The 7,605-nt window shown below is 47.2% G+C and overlaps 1 long non-coding RNA gene across 1 annotated transcript in view; it reads right to left on the minus strand.

The window, feature by feature from the left end:
* Window positions 1-957: 957 nt before the first annotated feature.
* Window positions 958-7,605, minus strand: part of LOC115941314 (uncharacterized) — a 72,621-nt gene continuing 65,973 nt past the window's right edge. The window contains exons 6-7 of the long non-coding RNA XR_014149229.1: window positions 4,108-4,336; window positions 958-2,780 (exon numbers count right to left, since the gene is read on the minus strand). This is a non-coding gene — a long non-coding RNA (uncharacterized LOC115941314). The remainder of the gene's footprint in view (window positions 2,781-4,107; window positions 4,337-7,605) is intronic.

Here is a 7,605-nt window from a genome sequence, read left to right on the forward strand (position 1 = left end):
GTCTGCCTTCGGCTCAGGTCATGGTCCCGGGGTCCTGGGATCGAGCCCCGCATCGGGCTCCCTGCTCCGCGGGAAGCCTGCTTCTCCCTCTCCCACTCCCCCTGCTTATGTTCCCTCTCTCGCTGTGTCTCTCTCTGTCAAATAAAAAAATAAAATCTTAAAAAAAAAAAAAAAAACTAAGTACAGGCGCAGACACCCGGGAGCATTCCACTACCGGGCGGCGTGTCTGCATGGACACGTTTGTTTGGGCGTCTCCTCAAATCTTCTTCCTGACCCTTGTCATCCAAGCTTGCCTGTCCTGTGTCTAAGCCATTTAAAGCAGGCCCTGTTTTCTACCAGAGACCGATCTGCAGTAAATGAACATGTTGGTGTTAACATGCTGGTGATCTATTATATTACCTTTCTTAAGTAACATAAAGTGTTCACAAGAGGTCCGGCATTCAGCTGTGCAGGCTGTGCACTGTACAACTTGGGGCCTGTAGTCCCATAGACTACTGATCGAGCAAAAATGCACTTCAATTCAGGAAGCCCTTAGGGAGATGATGCAAATGGTGGGGAGTGGGTACCTTTTGCAGGAAGACTCAGAAGGGGTGATATATTTTATAAGAGAGGACAAGTATAGCTTGTGGCAGGATCAAGAGCTTTAGAAGCAGGCCAACCTGGCTTCAGGTCCTATTGTCACCCTATCACTACTTAGTACCTGGCTCACCTGGGTAGGTGACTTTACTTCTCTGAGTCTGTAAAAGAGAGGGTGGGGAGGTTCTTCCTTTATACTCTGTGTGGGGGGTGGCCCCTTTGGCTGGTTGTCAGTCCTCTGGCTTCCTGCATTCTTCCATTCCTCTTGGTCAGTGACCTAGCTAAAGATTTCTTACCACCCAAATCCAAATGCAAAGGGCATCAGGCAGTTGCATATATATATTATCATGTAAAATATGCATAACGTAAAGCATACCATTTTAACCATTTTTAAGTGTACAGTTCAGTGGCACCTAGCTGGGTCACTGACCAAGAGGACAAGTGCTAGTGGCGGGGGGGAAGCAGGGAGTAGGGTTGGACGTTTCTCCCGAGTGAGGTATCAGGAGGTATCTGAGAAGGGAATGGCTTCTGGCTCCTATCCCAGAAGACACTGGTTTCATCGTGGGGATGTGTGTTTAATATTCCCATAACAGCAACAAATGGTTTCAACTTTTTTTTTTTTTTTTTTTGGACCCGGGCACAATTTTGATCCCCTGCTCCCAAGAATAGGATTACTCTTTCATCCAAAGCAATCATGGAGAATCTAGTTCTGGGCCTTTTCCTTCTCTCCGCTCTCCTTCCTTCCCCTCCCCTCCCCCTTCCTCCTTTTGTTCATAAAATGGATGCTGAATTCTCACCAGAAAGAAATAAAGGGCGAGAGCATCCTGTGTTCAGCTCAGAGAATCCTCAAGCGCTAAGCTAAAGGAATCACTGACCTAGAATGCCAGAGGTTTGTGTGGGCTGCAGGGAAGACAGGGGGTCCCAGCCCTGGGAGGAGGTGTTCTTGGCTGAACTGCAGCCCAGGCTTTGTTCTTGGCTCCAAGCACAGCAGTCCCCAGCAGGTACCTGGGGTTGGGACCCTCACTTTGGGGGCAGGACTTTCCCAGCAGCCATCAGTTACCTGCCCTCTCTTCCAAGCTGCGAGCTGGAGAGCTTTTCCACTTGGAACCCCACTATGGCCCTCTCCTGTCTCGCTCTTCTGACCGACGGCCCGGTCGGCAATTAGTAAGTGTCACACCTCGACTCTCAATCTATGATGGTTGAAAAGATAGATCAAAGCGATCTGCAGTGTGCTGTAGCCATAGAAAGAAGAGAGAAGGCCAATTAAAAAAAAACAAAGTTTGCCTTAAATCCTGACACACAGTGCACCACGGCCTGCACCTCCCACTCCCTCACAGTTGGATCTAGGAGAAGGTTGCTGTAAGTGCTGGCAAATAATAGTTATCCAGACCCTTCGTGTGTGGGGCCTGGGCTACCCACTAGGGCTTTCGGAATAAAACAGTAATGCTTCCATCTGAGTGCCTGAACCAAAGGAGCGGGCCGCTGTGTGGGTGTGGGAGCCGTGCCTGGGCTCTTGAGCAGAATTTATGTCCTTCATCTGCAATTAGCCCATTGCCACTTCTGAGAACATGAATAGTTCACTCTGCTGTTAATGGGAATGCTGTTCTCACCCCAATGGGAGGAAAAATGCCCAGAAACATGTTGAATGGATTTTTTTTTTTTTGATGCTTAAAAACATTGCAGTGATTTTCTGCTTCCAAAAAGGACATGTTGATAACTTTTCCATATGGTAATTTTCTGTTATGATTGTTAGTGGCTTGGCAATTTTTAAGACGAAATTCCTAACGGTCAGCAGAATTTGGTCCCATTTTCAATCCATAAGACCAGTGAAGTTTTCAGGGAGGAAGCCATTATTTCTTCCCTTTTTATTCATACTGAAAAGACATGTCTCTGTGCCCAATCCCATAGTTACCTCATCTTTTCTAATGTGGCCTCAGCTTCGTGAGGAGCCTTGGGCATGGATGCGAAGGCACCCTGATGGGCCAATCGTTCTCATGGTTCGGAGATGCCAGCACTGAGTTTCCCCAAGTTACCTTTTCCGATTCCAATAACATTCTGTGCGTCAGCGTTGCCAGGGTAGATGCGGCCAGGCCCGGGATAGAAACCCTGTTTTCCATGCAGAGATGACTCTCACACAAACAGGCTCTCTTCCCTGCCCGACAACAGGCTGTCTCACACAACTTAAAAATTCAAAATGTCTTTTCCTAAAAATACCGAAGAAGAATCTTACCAAAATTATTTAGTATCACTTGTTTTTTTTTCTCTCTCCCCCCCTCCCCCCCGCCTGCTGTGGTTGGTATTCATGGAAGAAGTTATATTTATGTACCTAATAGAAATAATGTAGATGATCCTAAGAATGGTGTTAGCTCTGGAAACAACCCAAACGCAGATGATGTTTGAAACGAGAGACTGAGAGGATCTGCAACCTCCTCCCCATGAGAATTGCAAGTTTTCATTTGTAAAAGGTGGTGAATATACACGTGTCGAGCCGGAATGACTACCCAACGTCAAAGGTGAATGGAAACCGGCCTTTTCAGATGCCACTTTTCTGTAACCCTTCCCTTTGGTGGTCTTTTCCCTTCCAACTTGCCTCCGTCAATTAAGCTATGGAGGGCTTAGGGCCGAGGCAAAATGATGCTTTTTTCTTTTTTGTGAAGGCTTGGTTATATTTATTTACATTGGGCACTAGACATGTCAGAATGTATCCACCTGCTGATGCCAGGTTATAAGAAATTCACTTCACAAAAACATTCCTAGGATGGTTCTCTAAGCAACAGATTCCTGGCACGCTGAAGGGAGTGTTTTATCTCAGGGAACGGCAAAATGTCAATGGCTGCGTCGGTCCAGACTCTCAGTTGCAGGTGACAGAATCTACCCCGTCTAAGCAGAACGATATTTACATAGGGATAGAGCTTGCCTTCACAATTTGGGGACAGACGAAGAAGGGCTATACAATAATCTCACAGGAACAATGCCCAAAATCATCCCGCGGAGTCGGGCTGCCGAGGAGGCTGATGCCTTTCTCCTGAACAGGAAGATGCTGCTTCAGCCAGAGCCACGTGCCACCTTTGCTTCGCTTGGTACTTGCAAGAAGGTGTACCTTCTCTCCATGTAACTCCATTCAGAATCCGAGTGCCTGCGCCCCCATCTGATGTGTCGGTACCAAGTCTCACCCTGAAGCCTAGCCAGGAAGTGTGGGATACGTAAACTGTAGCTTTCCAGCTCCTTTCCCGCGGGGAACTGCGGGAAGACACATTAGAATAGGGTAGGAATGGAGGTTGAGGAAGTCAACCCACAGGAGCTACCATGTGTGAAACAGACCAGAATACAGTGGGGAGGGTGAGTGGGAGCGGGGAGATGAGCCAAATGAAACAACTTTCAGCTCAGTCTGGCAGCACATAGACCCTGGGTTAGAGAGCTCAGTATGAACTGGTTGGTGGAGAAGCCAGGATTGGTCAGTGGTTATGGCATCCTGAAGGAGTCTGTCTAGCCTGGCACCTACCTAGCCACCCGGTGTCCCTCCAGGCCCACCTCACAAGCAGTGCTGCAGGGAGGTCAGAGGACATTCTCAACCATCCAGTCCTCTATCTTGAGAGGGCTTTTCTCTCCCTCCCAAGGGACCTGGAGGCTTCTGGAGTGCCCTTCTCCTCATCTTCTCCTCCTCCCTTGTGTCCAGGTCTTCTTCTGGGTGGTCTTGGCTCTGAGGATGTAGCATCTGCTTCTACTCCAAGCTGGAGCCATGTTTGAGCCGTGTCAGGGTCTGAAGTAGGACATACAAGATCGTTTTGTTTATTTCCATGTGGAGCTTGAGAGAGACATCTTGTGATGGTACAGCTATTCCTTTCATGGTTTCTTTACTTACCTCATCTTATTTGGCTTTCATAAAAATCACCAGCTTTTAAGAGAATTATGAATATGTTTGAAAGAGGCAAATGATAGTGGTGATATATTTTTACTATGCTTTTTGCATCTGTAACACATGTTTAACCATCCTCTGAGTTAGGTCTAATTACTCTCAACATATAGATGGAAAATCATAGATTTATAGATGGAATTTATAGGTGGAAACTGAAGTTCAGAGAGGTAAAGTGACCTGTTTAAAGTAACACAGTATCTCAGAGCGGGTCTGGTGACTCGAGTAGAAGGTTCTGTTCCCACATATGGAATTCTCTTGGCATAAAGATATGAACAAGAGTAGATGGAGGTGGGAGGCTCGATAGTGAGGTGAGGGATATGCATGTGTGTGTGTGTGTGTGTGTGTGTGAAGGGATCATGCAGATTTTATGAAGTTTTACATAAATATATATGCGTTAATTCAACTACAGTGCATGGCTGGTAGGATGTTGCATTTTTCGATTGAGATCTTACAACTTGGCATTGTTATCCCATTGTTCTACCTTAACAAAGCCAGGGTAGCTGGAAGAATCAGGCCAGGATTGCACACATGCTTTTTATTTGCCACATGGGGCCAGTTGGCAAGATGCCTATAGAGAGTTGACGCCCCAGGGAACTAGAAAACACTGATTGGCCCACGACGAGGTCAGAAACTCTGAAGCATCTGTCTGGAAGAATGAATATTCCCTGACATTGCCTACACCAGCCCTCACCCTGGGCTGGCATTTCTGCCTGTCCCCTCATGGAATGGGCGAATAAAATGAAGAGGAGGACGGTGAGGTTTGCCCAAGGTCCTTTAGTGGGCAAACGTCCTGCATTGCTGTCCTCAGAGGGCCGGACTTCATCCAGGGCAAAGGTTCCTGAGAAGGGCCAGGCCCTGAGGAGAGGGGCCAAGTGTAGAAAGAGAAGGTTTAGCTGGTAGGCATGATGAGAGGCTGTGTGATGGGAGTCGGGGAAGTTGATCCTTGAGCGAAATTCACTCATTTGTGCAGCATCCTCTCTCTGTATTGAGTGCCAGGCCCTGCACTGCACCCCGAGCAAATTATACCTGCTTTTGAGGAGCTTCTACTAATTAACAGATAGATAGCAACACTGATCAGAAATAACAGCGAACCTGCGCATAGCATCCTACACCTACAGAGCATTTTTCACCTGCGGTGTCTGGTTTCACCCGCACAGTTTCTGGAGGCAGAAAGAGCAGGTCGATGATCATTTTCTAGTGAGAATCTCTAAAGCTCAGAGTAGTTAGACTCAAACTCATTCTTTCTGCTCTGCATCCCAGCACTCTTTATTTCAATAATGATGGTTTCAAGCCAAGAGTAGATTGTATTAATGCGAGGGAGAGAAAAACCGTGAACACAGTGTGAGATGCAGGATTTTCCCCCAACAATTCCTGAGAGTTCCCTGTCCCTCAATCATCACCCTGACAGCACGCAGCACCTCTTCCTGGTCCACTTCACACAAGGCCTGCTGCCACTCCTAGGTTGCTTTGCCCAGCAGCAGCCAGCCTCCCCGGGCCACAACCCCCAGCGCTTCTGCAAGGATTCTCCCCAAACTTTCCACTCCACCCTGTCCTCTGTCTGTGGACTTGTGAGGAAGCCACAGCATTGTGCCACAGGAGGGAGGGACAACAGAACCACAGGCTCTGAGGGCACTGGAGGAGCAGGTCACAAGGAAGGCTACCTTGCAGCCCCGGGACCCTCTGCAAAATGCTGCTTCCTGGCCCTGGGGCATGGTCCCCACCCCCTGATGGTGGTCAAGAGGGGATATATTTTCCCACTGCCAAGAAAAGGTGGCACAAGCTTGGGATCACCATTCTTATCTATGTTTGAGGGACCTAGGGAATGATTCAAGCTGACAAATCCCTGGTTGTCCAGAATCCTAGGAAAATTTGGATGACTGTCAGGAAAACAGCAGGTCTTGTGCTAAGTCTGGAAAGTCAGGTGTGGTTCGGGGAACGGGGGCAGGGTGTATTGAAGTATCTAGAAACCATTTGTGTTGTATGTTAGGTTAGTTTACTAGTTAATCAATTAACCGTATTAGTTTCCCAGAGCTATTATAATGACCACACTCGGGGGTGGCTTAAAACAACACACATCTATTCTCTCGTGGTTCTGGAGGCCCAAGCTCCACGTTCAAGGTGTCAGCAGGGCCATGCTCCCTCTGATGCTCTCCCGGAGGATCCTTCCTTGCTTCTTCGAGCTTCTGGTGGCTGCCAGCAATCCTTGAAGCTTTTTTGTTTGTAGAAGCTTCGGTCCAGTCTCTGCCTCTGCTGTCGTCTGGCATTCTCCCTGGTGTCTCTGTGTCCAGATCACTCTCTTCCCTCATAAAGACACCAGTCTCTGGATTAGGCCTATCCTAATCCAGCATGACCTCATTTTAACTTGATTACAACTGCAAAGACCCTCCTTCCAAGTAAGGTCACATTCACAGGTACTGGGAGTTAGGGCTTCAACGTAGCTTTTTAGGGGACACCATTCGGCCCATGACAACAGCGGGAGATTTCAAGCACAGTGAAGAGAGCAAAGGGGGCCGTTTCAAATGTTGGAAATCATACTGAAGATTTTGGTGAATAAAAGGATAAAGGTATTAGCCCTAGGCAAGAAAAAGCAAAAAATATGCAGTAGGTTTAAGTTCAGGGACAGGTGAAGAGAAGATAACTACAAAATTAGTAAATTATCTTTTATGACTTTTCATGGTTATCTAAAGCATGTCTCATGAATCTTTATATCTACAGCAATATGATTATTGATTCAGGCAGGTAAACATGGCCTCATAAAGAACAATTTGCTAGCAAGACAGTCCTTATCACCTTGACATTGAATGGGGGAAAAGATACAACGGAGGAAAATCTGTCACTCATGATAGTGAATAGAGCATTTAATCTGATTTAAAGTCCTCTGTTTCAAACTGCTTACTTGGCTAAACAAACTAAAACTTCACCTGGCTTTCCAGTCAACAGGTAACCTCTACACAGAGGATAAAGCAAACTGTTGTCCCTAGTTCAGAGTTTGTAGGCATTTGCTGAGCTGTCACCTTCCCTTAGATCATACCTGCTGCCACTTGCCTTGTGAGCTCTCCCTCTCTCCCGCCTGCTCCTTCATGATTATGGCTCCTGTCTGGGAAGAAGGCATC

Source organism: Leptonychotes weddellii, chromosome 10 (assembly GCF_054177405.1).
Source record: "Leptonychotes weddellii isolate Sample4059 chromosome 10, ASM5417740v2, whole genome shotgun sequence".
Taxonomy (NCBI): Eukaryota; Metazoa; Chordata; class Mammalia; order Carnivora; family Phocidae; genus Leptonychotes; species Leptonychotes weddellii.